Source organism: Propithecus coquereli, unplaced genomic scaffold (genome assembly GCF_000956105.1).
Source record: "Propithecus coquereli isolate 6110/MARCELLA unplaced genomic scaffold, Pcoq_1.0 Scaffold423, whole genome shotgun sequence".
In the NCBI taxonomy this organism is placed as follows: Eukaryota; Metazoa; Chordata; class Mammalia; order Primates; family Indriidae; genus Propithecus; species Propithecus coquereli.
Window position 1 is genome coordinate 3,758,002 of NW_012149986.1, and position 16,952 is coordinate 3,774,953.

A 16,952-nucleotide genomic window follows, 5' to 3' on the forward strand; every position below is an offset into this window, starting at 1 on the left:
AGGTCATGAGGTCAGAGCCTTCATGAATGAGGTCAGTGCCCTTATAAAAGAGGCCACAGAGAGCTCCCTCTGCCCTTCTGGCACGTGAGGACACAGCAAGAAGACAGCCGTCAATGAGCCAGGAAGCAGCCCTCACCAGACACTGGATCTGCCAGTACCATGAGTTGGGACTTTCCAGCCTCCAGACCCATGCAAAATACATTTCTGTTGTCTGTAAGCCACCAGTCTATGGTATTCAATTACTGCAGCCCAAATGGACTAAGACAGTATTCTTGTCGTGTGTAGCCACTGTAGTCTTTGCTTGATTAGGTTAGTGGCCAGCTAGTGATTGAACAGAAATTCCCTTGAATACCTGGAACCAATCAGTCTCCCAATCTTAATCAAGGGGCTCTGCATGCATGCCGGGGGGCATGCCTTCCGCAATGAGCCAGGGAGTTGGCAATGTTGCCTTTGTCTTCATTTGCTGCTAACACAGAGCCTCAAGGTCAATCAGAGGTGAGAGCTTAGGGTTTCCTCAGGTCTTTCCTGAGATGCACCCAGCATGGCCTTCCAGATTCTCTGGAATAGGGCAGAGCTTTTCCAAGCCCCTATGGACATTTTCCAGCTTTTCCTTTTAAGCTTTCTTGTTAGCCTATTGTTTTTCCCAACCATGTAGCTGTCAAGTTAAATAATTGCCTCTAAATATTTCCCTCTGAGAAAAGGCTTTTCTCACTACACAAGCTCTGAATCAGGTCAAAGACTTGTCAAGTGGAATCTTGCAGGAAATCACCAGACAAGCCAAATAATTGCAGTTCTCTTGGAAGGAGGCTTTGCAGAAATGCCACCTCCATCCTGCCCTTTCTGGTGGCTGCCAGCCTGCTGGTTATCTCGCATCTGTGAAGCTGGAGAGATGGAAATGGGAACAGGGCACCTTAAAGCACCACAAAGCTCACTGTTCTGAGACTCAGCTGCTTTTTTTTTGGTCTGTTTTTTTGCATAAATGCTCCCTGGGTTGCTACAAACCTTTGGTTAATTTCCAGAGTTCCTAGAAAGTTGATTCTGACAACTTCGTCAGTTTTCTCATTGCTTTTCTGGAGCAGAACTTCTTCAGCCATCCTTATTCCAGCATTTCCACTGACCTTGAACCACTTGTACCAGGATTTCACCTCCATCTCTCCACACAAGCTGCTCCTGATAAGGTCTTCAATGACCTTCATGTTTCTAAATCCAAGGATTAATTTTAAGTCCTCATCTTATTTGACTTGTTAGTAGCATTTGGCCCTCACCTTGAAACCCCCCTTTGTTTGGCCTTCTGAACATCTCACTCCCTTAGTTTCCTTCTGACCATAATGGCCGCCTTTTCCATTTCCTTTTCTGTATCCTCTCACCAACACGACTTGTAACTGCTGGGACGTCTTCTTCCTGTGGTGGTGGTATGCAGTCTGACACTCCCAAATGGGTATCTCCAGTCTGGATCCCTGCCCTGAATTCTAATGTCATATGTCCAATGACATACTCAGTATTTCCACTTGAATTTTGAGGGGCATATCAAATTTTGTAATGTCCAAAAAATACCTGCTAATCCTTTTCCCTAACATGCTCTTCCTGAAATCTTTTCCATCACGGTAAATATAACTCAGGCCAGAGAGTTTGAAGTCACCCTGACTCTTCTCTTTCTCTCACATGGCACATCAAATCCACCAGCAAACGTGTTGTCTTTACCTTCAGAACATCCATGTACCAACAAATTTCTATGATCCTGACCATGGTCCAAGCCTCCATCACTTCTCAGATGAGGTTGTGCAGTAGCCTCCTACGTGCTCTTTTTGCTTCTATGCTTGCTATGACAGCTCTAGTCACAACATGGCAGCTGGGAGGACGCATTTAAAATCCAACTCACATCTTTTCCTCCTCTCTCACTAACTTTCTCCACAATTGTCGCCATGTACAGGGGAAGCAAACATCCTTCCAGTGGCCTCAAGTCTCCACATGACCTACCCTCTGCTCCCACGTACCCTGTGCTTCTACAACACTCCCTGTCCCTTTCCCACTTACTCCTTCCGTACTGGCTTCCTTTGTCTTCCTCAGCAGGCTGGGCACAGCCCGCTGCAGCCTGGAATGCTCTTCTCTAAGAGACCACATGGCACGCTTCTTCACCTTCTGCAGCATCCATTCAATGTCACCACCTCAGGGGAGCCTCCCCTGACCTCCCTAGTCCCAAACTGAACCATTCCTATCCCCTTGCTGCTGTGTTTTCTCCTTAGCACATATCATTATCTATAAAACTATAATTTTACTAATTTTTATTGAGCATTTACTCAATATTCAACTCTTCATATGAGCTGGTCCAAATGGCCCCTTTTTAGATTTCACTTTTCTCTCTCTTCTCTTGCATAAGACATTGTCTGGGAGCGTGGTGTGACTTTCTCATCCTAATGGTGAGTAGGAGGTGGTGAATCATCAGACCAATGCAGAGAGCCTGGGAACCTCACTGGTGAGACAGCTGGATTGGCCCACTCCTTTGTTCTGTTGGGCCTTTTGGAGTGACATGCTACTCCCATCCTTTGGAGTCTGCACCCCCAGCCATGGGACCACCGCCCAAAGTAGTCTTTTCCTCCTGAACCAGGGCTCTGACATGCCACAGATGTGCTCAGAGTTCCTTAGCTGGAACACATGGGAACTCCCTCTATCCAACTACACAAGAATGTATGACTTATACATCTCTAACAGGGCATAGATTATACAAACGATACATTGTGCCAAGAATTTCAACCCTGCTCCTGTCAGGATTTATTTGAGAGTCTGATGCCATATCATAAAAATGATATGAACAGTGACAACTAAAATTTACTGGGGCTATTTGAAACAGTAAGATTGAGAACTTGTTGAAATAATAAGGAGAGAAAGAAATTTCTCTCCTTTTAAGAATTTTTAAGGAGAGAAAGGAGAATTTTAAGGAGAGAAAGAAATTTAATATTCCCATGGGATGGAAACTAAATCCTTCTTAGTAACTCCTGATCTAACCAAATAGCAAAATAATGTAACAGGAAGCATACCATCCTCAAAATGGGTTATACTCTTAAGTGAAACATTTCCTGAATTGCCATATATAGCAATTCTCACTGCCCTGTTGTAAATAGACTACTTTACAATGAGGTAATATTAAATAAATTAATATTTGTACAGCACTTAGAATGATACCTAGTATACTGTAAGGACCATATGTATAATCAATTATTATTAATAATAGAACACAAAGCTATATATTACATTATGCATTTTACACTCCACATGAAGAAATAGTTTATAGTAATAGTACTCTGTAAATCTATCAAGTTCATTCCAGCAACTATTTTAGAATACTCATTGTTGAAACCATCAAGAATTCATAATGAGATGCAGTTCAATTTCCTGACTGTGTTGCATTTTAGCCAGGATCCCACCTTATGTTTAACCGCATAACCTTTCATGGCTGAGGATCATCAAAGCTTAAATTTGAGCACAAAGTTTTTGCTTATTCATTTTTGTTTGTTTTCTTGGTTTGTTTTGTTGAGGCAGTTTAGCATATACATTAATAGAATAGATTTTGGCTCAGACAGTCTGGGCTCTGAGACCATGTGACTTGAAAATAGTTTGTGGGGTTTATAACATATGTAGAAGAAAAATCTATGACAATAATAGCATAAAGGCCAGGAATAGAAAAATGGGAACATAGTCTTATAAGGTTCTCATTCTATACATGAAATGGCATAATAACATTTGAAAGTAAGCTGCAAAGAGTTAAAGGTGTATACTATAAATCCCAAAGTAACAACTAAAATAATAAAACATTTCATTATCTAATGAAACAGATAAAATGGAATCATAAAACATATCCAATTAATGCAAAAGAAGGCAGAAAAAGAGAAAAACAGAAAAAAAAAGAACAGATGGGACAAACTGAAAGCAAAGAGCAAGATGATTGATTTAGATGTAATCAAATTGATAATCACATTAAGTCTAATTGGAAAAATACCATAATTAAAAGCCAGAGATTAACAGGTTGAATAAAAAAGCAAGACCTAATTATATGTTGCTCACAAGAAATGCGCTTTAAATTAAAAGACACAATCAGTAAAAAGTAAAAAGATAAAGATATACCATGCCAATACTAGTCAAGAGAAAACTGAAATGGCTATATTAACATCAGATAAAGTAAATTTCAGAGCCAAAAATATTACCAATGAAAAAGACCATTTCATAATAGTAAAATTGTCAATTTATCAAGAGGACATGACAATTCTAACATTTCTAAATTCTAAACATTTATACACCTGATAACAGAGCTCTGAAATAAATGATACAAAAACTGAAAGGAGAAAAACGTAAATTCATAATTATAGTTAGAGATTTCAATACCCCTCTTTCAATAAGTGATAGAAGAATTGGATAGAAAATCAGTAGGGACATAGACGACTTGAACAACACCATTATTCAATTTGATCTGTTCGATATTTATGGAACACTCCGTGCAACATTCTTTTCAAGTACACAAGGGAGTTATGAAGGTAGTCTATATCCTGTACCATAAAACAAGCCTCGATAAATTTAAAAGGATTCACAAAGCATGTTCTCTGACCGCAGTGGAATTAAATTAGATATCAGTAGGATCTCTGGAGAATCCCAAAGATACTTGAAAACTGAATAACATACTGCTAAATGATCTAAGGAATTGAAAAGAAATAAAAGAACTTAAAAAGTATCTTGAATTGAATGCAAATGAAAACACCACAGGCCAAAGTTTGTGAGGATGCTGCTGAAACAGTATTTAAAGAGAAATTAACAGCACAGAAATCAATGACCTCATCTCTGACCATAAGAAACTAGAAACAAGAGAGTAAATTAAAGTAAGCAGGAGGAAAACATCAAAGATCAGAGAGGAATTCAATGAAACAGAAAATCAATAAAACCAAATCTTTGAAAAGATCAAATAAAACTGATGAGTCTCTAGCCAGAGCACGAATTACAGGAATGAGAGCGATGACTTCAACGTAGACTATACAAACATTACCAGGGTAATAAGGGATATTCTGAACAACTTTATGCCAATAATTTCAACAACTTAGACGTATCAGGTAACTCCTTAAAAGACACAATCTACTAAAGGTCATTCTGGAAGAAATGGATAAATATAACAACCCTATATCTATTAAGGAAATTGCAATTGTAGTTAAAAATGTCTTCCCAAAGAAAATAGCACACTCAGATATCTTGACTGGTGAATTCTACAAAGTGTTTATGGAATAAATAACAATTCTGCATACAGTCTTTCATAAAATTGAAAAAGAGGACATATTTCTTAGCTCAATTTATGAGGCCAGCATTACCTGATACTAAAATAAGACCAAGACATTACAAGAAAACAAAACTATAGACCAATACTCTTAATGAGCTAGATGCAAAATATTCTAAACAATATTTTAGATCCTATAGATATAATCCTACAAAATATCCTACAAATATAAAAAGGATAATATATCACGACTAAGTGGGGTTTATCCTGGGGATGTGAGTTCTGCAATAGAAGGTCACTGGTCATTCTGTTCCCATGCCAAAATTTGGGTCCGAGTGTCACAGTCCCCCATCCCATCCCATCTTCCTCTTTTCCCAAGAATCTTTTACTTTCTTCTGGTTACCTATTGCTATGTAACTAAATACCAAAAAACTTAGTGGCTAAAAACAACCATTTGATTATAAAACAATCATTTTATTTTGCTGATGACTTCATGGGTCAGGAATTTGGGAAGTTTATCTCTGAGCCACACAGGGTCAATAAGAGTGGCTGGAGCTGGCATATTTACGTCCAAGGCAACAAACCTTCAGGTTCTGTCTTGCTCATCCCCACATAGACATTTCCCAAGATGGCTTCTTTACTCACATGTCTTGGTGCCCCTAGTCCTTTCTCTTTCTTCACCTGGTGTCTTACTCTCCAGGGTGTCTTCTACGTAGCTTGGAAAACTCACAGCACCATTGTTGTAGGGAAGTCAGACTCCTTACATGGCCACTCAGGGCTCCAGCAGAGCAAGCTCATAGCTACCAGTGTTACAGGCCATGCCTGAAACTCACCTCGCTTCACACGGGCCATGCTCTATTGGTCAAAGGAGTCACAGGCCAGCCCAGATCCCAGAGGAGGGAAAGAGACCTCACATGTGTAGGAGAAGCATAGGATTCGTAGCCATCTTTAACTTACCATATACATTTACCCCACTAATGGTATTGATTTATATGTTATTCAGGGCTTATGTTTTGGAAAGAACAGAAATAAACTCAGGTTTCCTTAAGTAAAAAGAACTTTGAACTTCCTCCAGCCTCCCAGTCATCCTGCCTCCCTGGTCCAGGCAGAGTAATTTAACCCCTGTTCTGCTTCTCCTCCTCACATGCATCAGTTGAACTCCTAAAACAAACATGTGCTTCTTAGAAAGGAGCTTGTGAGGGGATCATAAATAAGAATTATTTTCCTGTCACACCACAGCCACAGATGTTGCTGTTGAATTTATTTTGCTCAGACTCTGTCTCATGTGTCACTACATTTCTCCACTTCCTTGCATTTCCTCGACTGATCCGTCCTTATTTTCTTCTCCATAGTTCCTGCTTCTTTTTCTTTTATTACTTCTATCTCCTTCACACTCCCATAACTTTCCTCTCCCCTTTTCTCTATAATAGACAGTGGGTGAGGTTGTGATGTGGTGGCAGTCGGGGAAGAAGGGTGTAGGGAAGGGGACAGGAGCCTGGAGGACCAGACTTGAAAATCACTGGAACCGGTGGAGTTCCATGCGGCCTGCAATCGAAATCGCTGCACGAGTTCTAGAACAGGATCAGTCGGATGCTGCAATGCATCAGCCCCAATCATTACTTCTGCCATTGTGTCTGAAGCTCGTAGACAGAGTGCCTGTCAGATGAACCCAGTGCCCATGCCCCTGCCCCAGACCATGCCGGCATTGGCCATGGGGAGAAGCATCTGCTTTGGCTTTGAGAGAGGCAGGCGGTGTATTTGACCCTCACACACAGTAGGGGAGAAATAATTCTCCAAAAGGATATCAGCAACCATTAGGGATGGGCAGTGTTCGTTGGGCAAACAAATTCCAAATGTCCTCTATAGGTAGAAAGGGTGAATAAAATTACAGAAAGTTCAAAAATTGTTGGAGGAAAGTTGAAGTAATTCATACGTGATGGCAGAGTGTTCTGGGCTGAACTGTGCCCCCTGAAAATTCCTGCATTGAAGTCCTAACTCCCAGTACCTCAGAATGTGACCTTGTTTGGAGACAGGATCTTCATAGAGGCAATCAAGTTAAAACAAGATCCCAGAGTGGGCCTTAATCCAGTAAGACTGTGTCCTCATGAAAAGGAGGAATCTGGAGACAGACACACACACACACACACACACACACACAAGGAGAATGCCAGCGTCTCAGTCAGCTCAGCCTGCTGTAACAGAATACTGTAGACTCGGTGGCTTAATTTCTCACAGTTCTGGAAGCTGAGAAGTCCACGATAAGATTACAGATTTAGTTCCTGGCGAGGGCCCACTTCCTGGCTTGAGACCACGGACTTCTCACTGTGTGCTCACATGGCCTTTCTTTGGTTTCTGTGCATGGAGAGAACAGTATATATATGGGTATATATGGGCACTAATTCCATCATGGGAGCCCCACCTTCATGACCTCATCTAAACCTATTTACCTCCCAAAGGCCCCAACTCCAAATACCACCACGTTGAGGGTTAGGGCTTCAGCATATGAAATCTGGGGGGACACAAATATTTAATGCATAACATCGCGAGAGAGGCAAGATGGCAAATGAGAGACAACGCCAGTCAGCGCATCTCTGCAAGAAGAAGAAATTTTAGATAAAAGAGAAAAAAACAAACAGACAAACTCAGATTAGATGAGGATAGGAAGGAAGGGTGCCTGAACCTACAGGAGACTCCACAGGAAGAGCTTGCAGAGCAGAACTGGAAGGAGAAAGGCATTGGTGGGGATGAAACCCCGAGAGGCTTGGAGACCAGTAACAAGGGTAGGTGGAACCATTAAAATTCCTCTCCCTTACATCTCAGACTGTTGGTGGGCTCCTGAGCTGCTGGGAGACCTGCCAACACCAGCCCAGAGACTGCTGCTGCCAGTGAGCTGAGAGCTTCTTGTGGACAGGGTGCCAGGCTCCCAGCTCCCCCTGGGGTGCCTTCCACCCCAAGGAACCTAGCCAGAGGGTAGGGGCCATATTGCTTCTCTACCCACTAGGCACATTTGTCCTTCCTGGGAGGCAACAAACCTTCAGGTTCTGTCTTGCTCATCCCCACATAGACATTTCCCAACTCTGGCACAGTCTGCAGGAGCCACAGGGGTCCAGGGGGTCCCAGGAGATCTGCAGGACTCCAGAGCCTGGTCATTCTGCGAGGACTGCCTCTTGGAGAGAGGGTTAGAAATGATCAGTGTGCAGACCTACCTCCGCCTAGACCTTTATTCTCCCCTTCTCTTCTTCCACCTGCAGCTGCAGAAAGAGACAATTTAGCCACCACATGGAAGCATCCACAGGGAATGGGGCTCAGACCTTTCCTTTTGGGGTCCTACAGTGAACTGAGGGATCTCTGATTGTGAGCTCCCTACCTGCCAGCTCTTCCTGGTGCTGCTTGCCTGATGATTCCAGCAGAGCAGGGCAAACCCCAAGGTAGGGGGACATTGAACCAGCTTGGGCACCCCATGGCTGAGGGTGGGACCAGCATTCTTCCCCCTGGCATGGATAGGGAAAGATCTCTGGGACCCAGGGGACAGGCCTTCAGGCCAGATCCTGTATACCAGGTTTTGATCTCATTGCCCGGAGGCACAGAGAGGATATTTGTGAATTAGTCTCATGAGGTGTGGGTGCCTCAGAGGCAGATCAGGGGTGAGAGTGCAGAGTGGGCCCTAGCTATGGAGTGCTTGGGGGGGGGGCACCCCTTCTCCCATGGGAGGGCCATGCTCCCAACTCAGGCTGGGATCCTGGGCAGGAAACCTCCCAGCCAGCATCACAGAGGCCTGGGAGAAACTGCAGAATAGAGGAGGGTGGAAAGGAGAGAGGACAGCTTGAGACTGCTTGATTGACGGTCTCAGACAGCCCTGCACCCACATGAAAATTTTCTAGTTGAGTGGGGCCACTTTAGCCCCTCTCTGGCAGCTTTGCCCAGAAGAAGAGAACAGAACTTTGACCCCCACTAAAAGCATTTGTAGAGCTTGAGGGCAGACTCAACAAACCCAGCACCACCCAGCCTCACTCCCCCACCTGCCTCTGCTGAGGTGGAGAATAAGGACACAGCTGGAAATTCCAGGGCCCTATAGGTGGTTTGCGACACCCCTGATATAACTGGGTCCCCGGGCAGTGTGCGCTGCAAGAGATGGGAGACACAAAGACACGGGCACAAAAAGTAAGACGAAAGGGTCCGGGGAAGATCAGGGGACCATCAGCATTGCAGTGAGCCAGGTTGCACTGACTGAGATCCGGCACCCATTTTCATTCTCTTTTTCATACTGCAGATTACAATGATTTCACGTGAAAAGCTCATGGGTTACAATGTGTAGAAGTTTCAAGCCTCCCCTAATAGTCACAAGATGTCTTAGCTAATTACTCTTTTATCTATAGAAGCAGGAACACATAGCTTGTTACTAAGCACAACTACACCTTAAGGTATGTACAGATAGTATCTCTGAACTCAGCAGCTGTGGCCAATTCAATTGAGGAACAAAGAGATTAGTACTTCTTATTGGGAGGTTAGCGCCCCATTAACTGAGGCATTCTACTGAGAAAGGGGAGGGAAGGAGCTCAACCTGGTGTTTTTAAGAACTGGAGCCTGAGTCCCTTCTCCCAGGCTGACATTTTACAATCTTCCTTTACAGCCATGGGTAGCTTTCATGTCAAGCCTCTCCGCGGCTTTTTAGGCATGAGGCTCCTCAGGCTTTAAGGTGGGAGTCTGCTTTGCTGTACTCCCAGATGGCTGGAATGTCTCCCAACTAGGCAGTTAACTTCTGCTCTTATCTCCGGCTCCTGCTCAGCCAGCATTCCTTCACCTCCTCTCCTCCCATGGCTTCAGAAATGGGGTCCCTAAGCCCCGATGGTCTTGTCCCCATCAGGCCCAACCTACCACTTGGGGCATTAGAGTGCTTCTCCAGAGGAATTAGAGCTTATTGCAAGACCCCCCAAAAAACATTTGGTATGCAGTTTGTTTCTTCCAGCAAGTGCCACCTACTGACAGGGAGGTCAATTTGCATGCCCTTTTACTGCATTTACTGACTCATCATACAGGGTGTGGTCGATTCTCACCCACAAGCACCACCTACTGGCTCAGATACTAAACTGGGTATGTCATTACTTAAAATAAGAAATTCCAATGGTAAGAATCAACAGATGCTCCAGACGGAAAGGAATCAGTGAAAGAATTCCAGAAGAAGTATGAAGAATCAAACTGAAAGAACACCCCCAAAAGGGAACACCAGCTCTCCAGCAACCAAAAATCAGCAACCAAAATCAGAACACTGAAATAACAGGTGAAGAATTTCGAACATGGATTGTAAGAAAACTCAATGAAATGCAAGATAAAATGGAAATCCAACACAAAGAAACCACCAAAAAAAAAAAAAAAAATCTGGAAACAAATGAAAAATTCATTATAGAAATTGAAATATTAAAGAAACATCAAACAAGACTTCTGGAAATGAAGAATTTATTCAAGGAATTACAAAACACAGTGGAAAACCTCAACAATAGGGGAGGTCAAGCAGAAGAAAGAATCTCAGGGATTGAACACAATGCTTTTCAATTAAACAAGTCAGTCACAGAGATAGAGCAGAGAAATAAGAGAAAAGAGCAAAGCCTATAAGAAATATGGGATTATGTGAAGAGACCTTACATAAAAATCATAGGCAACCCTGAAGGTGAAGAAGAAAATACACAAGGGTTGGCTAATCTATTTGAGGGAATAATGGAAGAAAATTTTGCTGGCCTTGCTAGAAATCTAGATATCCAGGTACAAGAAGCTCAAAGGACTCCTGGGAGATTCATCGCAAAGAGGAAATCATCACAACACATAGTCATCAGACTGTCCAAAATAAACATGAAAGAGGCCCTTTTATGAGCCATAAGGCAAAACCAGCAGGTAACCTAAAAAGGAAAACCCTTCAGACTAACTACAGACTTCTCAACTGAGACCTTACAGGCTAGAAGGGACTGGGGCCCCATTTTCACTCTTCTAAAACAGAATAATGCCCAGCCTAGAATTTTGTATCCTGTAAAACTAAGTTTCATATATGAAAGAGAAATAAAAACCTTCTCAGACAAGCAAACACTGAGGGAATTTGTCAAGATAACACCTGCCCTCCAGGAAGTACTCAGAACAGTGTTAACAACAGACATTCACCAGTGTAAAATCATCCAAAAGCTAAATGTCAAAGACCAGGCACCACAAATGGCTCAAAAGAGAAAATAAAGCAACAAAGTTAAACTCAACAGGATGAACAAAAATCTGCCCCACTTATCAATTCCTTCAATAAATGAGAATGGGTTGAACTGCACACTGAAGAGACATAGGCTGGCTGAAAGGATAAATATGCACAAGCCAAGTATCTGCCGCCCTCAGGAGACACATCTAATCCATAGGGATTCATTCAGACTCAAGGTGAGAGGACGGAAAACAATATTCCATGCAAATGGAAACAGAAAGAAAGCTGGTGTAGCGGGTCTCATTTCAGATAACTTAGTCTTCAAATCAATAAAAGTAATGAAAGACAAAGATGATCTTTATATAATGGTAAAGGGAACAATTCAACAAGAAGACATAACAATTCTAAATATTTATGCACCGAACTCAGGTGTACCCAGATTCATAAAGCAAATCCTACTTGATCTAAACAAAATGATCAAGGACAGCACCACAATAGCCAGTGACTTCAACACTCTTCTGACAGAACAGGACAGATCCTCCAAACAGAAAATAAACAAAGAAACAATGGACTTAAACAGAACTCTAGAACAAAAGGGCATGACAGACATTTACAGAACATTTTACCCAAAAACCACTGAATATACATTGTTCTCATCAGCTCATTCTCTAAGATTGACCATATCCTTGGCCACAGAACATGTATCAACAAATACAAAAAAATAAAAATTATACCTCGCATCTTCTCAGACCACAGTGGAATAACATTAGAAATCAACTCTAACAGAAACACTCATCTCTATCCAAAGTCATGGAAACTAAACAACCTACTGCTGAAAGATTATTGGGTCAAGGAGGAAATTAAGATGGAAATCAAAAGATTCTTTGAACTAAATGATAAAGGGGACATAAGTTATCAAAATATGTGGGACACAGCTAAAGCAGTCCTGAGAGAAAAGTTTATATCCATAAATGCTTACATCCAAAAGACAGAAATGTCACAAATCAACAATCTAATGAATAGTTTCAAAGAACTGGAAAAGGATGAGCAAACCAATCCCAAACCCAGCAGAAGAAAAGAAATAACCAAGATTAGAGAAGAACTAAATGAAATCAACAATAACAAAACTATATGGAAGATTAATAAAACAAAAAGTTCCTTCTTTGAAAAGATAAACAAAATTGACAATTGACATGCCTTTTGGTAGATTAACCAGAAGCAGAAAAGAAAGGACTCTAATAAACTCAATCAGGAATGAAAAAGGAGAAACTACAACTGACACCACAGAAATACAAAATATCATCTCTGAATACTATAAAAATCTCTATGCACATAAACTTGAAAATGTGTAGGAACTGGACAAATTCCTAGGAACACACAGCCTTCCTAGGCTCAATCAGGAAGAAATAGAATTCCTGAACAGACCAATATAAAGTATCAAAATCAAAGCAGCAATATGAAACCTTCCTAAAAAAAAAAAAGTCCTGGACCAGATGGTTTCACACCCAAATTTTACCACACCTACAAAGAACTGGTGCCTATCCTACAGAAATTATTCCACAACTTTGAAAAGAAAGGAATCCTCCCCAATACGTTTTATGAAGCCAACATCACCCTGATACCAAAATCAGGAAAGGACTCAACAAAAAAGGAAACTACAGACCAATATCCCTTATGACTATAGATGCAAAAATTTTCAATAAAATCCTAGCAAACTGAATTCAGGTGTTTTACAAAAAAATAATCCATCATGACCAAGTGAGCTTCACCCAAAGATGCAGGGATAGTTATGCAAATCAATAAATGTAATTCGCCACATAAATAGAAGTAAAAACAAAGACCATATGATCTTCTCAATAGACACAGAAAAAGCATTCTACAAAATTCAGCACCCTTTTATAAGAACACTTAACAAAGTAGGCACAGACAGGACTTACCTCAAAATGATAGAAGCCATATATGAAAAACCAACAGCCAACATCATACTGAATGGGGACAAATAGAAAGCATTCCCACTTAGAACTGGAACCAGAAAAGGTTGCCCTCTATCACCAATTCTATTCAACATAGTGCTGGAAGTTCTAGCCACAGCAATCAGACGAGAGAAGGAAATCGAGGGTATCCAAGTAGGGGTAGAAAAGGTCAAACTATTGCTCTTTGCTGATAATATGGTCTTGTATCTAGAAAACTCCAAAGATTCTGCCATGAGACTCTTGAAATTGATAAACAAATTCAGCAAAGTCTCAGATTACAAATCAATGAACACAAATCAGTAGCATTCCTATATGCCAACAACAGTTAAACTGAGAACTAAATCAAAGATTCAATATCTTTCACAATAGCAACAAAGAAAATATACCTAGCAATATATTTAACTAAGATGTGAAGGACCTCTACAGGGAGAACTATGAAATACTGAGGAAGGAAATAGCAGAGGATGTAAACAGACAGGAAACCATACCATGCTCAGGGATTGGCAGAATCAACATTGTTAAAATGCCTATACTGCCCAAAGTGATCTACAGATTCAATGCAATCCCTATTAAAATACCAACATCATTTTTTGCAGATCTAGAAAAAAATAATTCTGCACTTTGTATGGAACCAGAGAAGACCCTGCATGGCAAAATCAACCTCAAGCCAATCAATTTACCAGACTTCAAGCTATACTACAAGGCTATAGTAGATAAAACAGCATGGTATTGGCACAAGAACAGAGACATAGACCAATGGAACAGAACTGAGAACCCAGATATAAAACCATCCTCATATAGCCATCTAATCTTTGACAAAGAAGACAAAAACATACACCGGGGAAAAGGATCCTTATTCAATAAATGGTGCTGGGAAAATTGGATAGCCGCATGTAGAAGACTGAAAGAGAATCTGCACCTCTCACCTCTCACAAAAGTCAGTTCACGATGGAGAATAGACTTAAACCTAAGACATGAAACCACAAGAACTGTAGAAGAAAATGTTGGAAAAACTCTTATAGACATTGGCCTAGGCAAAGAATTTATGAAGAAGACCTCAAAAGCAATCACAACATCAATAAATATAAACAAATGAGATCTAGTCAAAGTAAAAATCTTCTGCACAGCCAAGGAAACTATCAGGAGAGCAAACAGACAACCTACAGAATGGGAGAAAACATTCACATGCTACATATCCAATAAAGGGCTGATAACTAGAATCTATATAGAACTCAGGAAAATCACCAAGAAAAAAATCAAACAACCCCATTAAAAAGTGGGCAAAAGACATGAAAGAAACTTTTCAAAAGAAGACAGACTAATAGCCAACAAACATGTGGAAAAATGCTCAACATCTCTAATCATCAGGAAAGTGAAAATCAAAACCACAAGGAGATATCACTTAACTCCAGGGACAATGGCCTTTATCAAAAAGTCCCAAAACAACAAATTTTTGTGTGGATGCGGAGAGATAGGAACACTCATACACTGTTGGTGGGACTCCAAACTAGTACAATCTCTACGGAAAGTAACACAGAGATACCTCAAAGAACTAAAAGTAGAACTACCATTTGATTCAGCAATCCCACTACTGGGCATCTACCCAAAGGAAGAAAAGACATTCTATAATAAAGACATCTGCACTAGAATGTTTATACCAGCACAATTCACAATTCCAAAGATGTGGAAACAACCCAAGTGCCCATCGATACATGAGTGGTTTAATAAAATGTGGTATATATATATATATATATATATATATACCATGGAGTACTACTGAGCTACAAAAAACAATGGTGAGCTAACGCCTCTTGTGTTATCGTGGATGGAGCCTGAGCTCATTCTCCTAAGTGAAGTATCACAAGAATGGAAAAATACATATACTCACCAACTAATTGGTACTAATTGATCAACACTTATATACACATATGGTAGTAACATTCATCTGGAGTGGGGCAGGTTGCGGGGAGGGGATGAGTATATTTACACCTAATGGGGGCAGTGCACACTGTCTGGGGGATGGGCATGCTTTTAGCTGTGACTCAGGAGGTGCAAAGGCAATATATGTAACCAAACGTTTCTACCGCCATAATATTCTGAAATAAAAAAATAAAGTAAAAGAAAATACATAACACCATATGGAAATGAAGGTAGATATTAGGGTGGTTCTTCTATAAAGCAAGGAATTCCAAAACTTCCAGCAAACTTCATGAAGCTAGGAGAGATGCCTTGAATAGCTTCTCTCTCACAGCTCTCTGAAGGAATCAACCTGCTAATACCTTGATCTTGGACTTCTGGCTCCATAACTGTGAGTTAATAAATTTTTCTTGTTTAAGCCACCCAGTGTGTGGTGGTTTGTTAGGACACCTGTATCAGTCAGCATTCTCCAGAGAAACAGAACCAATAAAAGGTGTGTGTCTGTCTATTGATAGAGAAAGACACAGACAGAGACAGAGAGAGATATTCATTTTAAGGAATTGGCTCACAAGATTGTGGGAACTGGCAAGTTTAAATTCTGCATAGCAGGGTAGCTGGCTAAAGACTCAGAAAAGAGTCAATGTTGCAGTTCAAATCCAAAGGCAATCTGGAGGTAGAATTCCTTCTTTCTTGGAGGACTTCAGTCTTTCTTTCTTAAAATCTTCAACTGATTAGATGAGGCCCACCCACATTATGAAGAGTAATCTGCTTTACTCAGAGTCTACTGATTAAATTGTTAATCATGTCTAAAAAATACCTTCATAGCAACATCTAGACTGGTGTTTGCCCAAAGACTTGTACCACGATGTAGCTAAGTCAATGCATAAAATTAATCATCATGGTATCCCTAGTGAATAATACAGGTAGTACTGTCGTCCCCTTGCTTGTGAAGGATAGGGTCAAGACCCCCAGAAGATGCCTGAAACTGCAAATAGTTCCAAACTCTATATATACTATGTTTGTTTGGTCTGATAACCAAGACAGCTACTTAGTGACTAATGGGCGGGTAGATGATATAGCATGGATACACTGAACAAAGGGATGATTCACATCCCAAGCAGGATAGAGCAAGACGATGTGAGATTTTGTCACACTATTCAGAATGCCGTTTAATTTAAAATTCATACATTGTTTATGTCTGGAATTGTCCATTTAATATTTTCAGACCAAGGTTGACTGTGAGTAACTTAAACCACGGAAAGTGAAAATGTGCTGTTAAGTAGGCAGGGTGGCAGTTACAGTGAGCTCCACTCAGAGGGGATTAGATCAGTATGAAGTGGAGAAGTTTTTAATGTTTGCTCAATCTATTATATTATTATATATAATAGAAACAAAGCTAAGGTGTTTTAAGAGGGGTGTTTATTACATGCTATGGTGGAAATGTGTACCTTCCCAAATTCATATGTTGAAACTTAATCGTCATTGTGATAGTTTAGGAGATGGTGCCTTTAGGAAGTGATTAAGGCATGAGGGTAGAGCTCTTATGAATGGGATTAGCAACTTACAAAAGGGTAGGGAACTGGGTAGGCCCTTCTGTTCCTTCTGCCAGGTGAGGACACAGCAGTCCTCCCCTCCAGAGGAT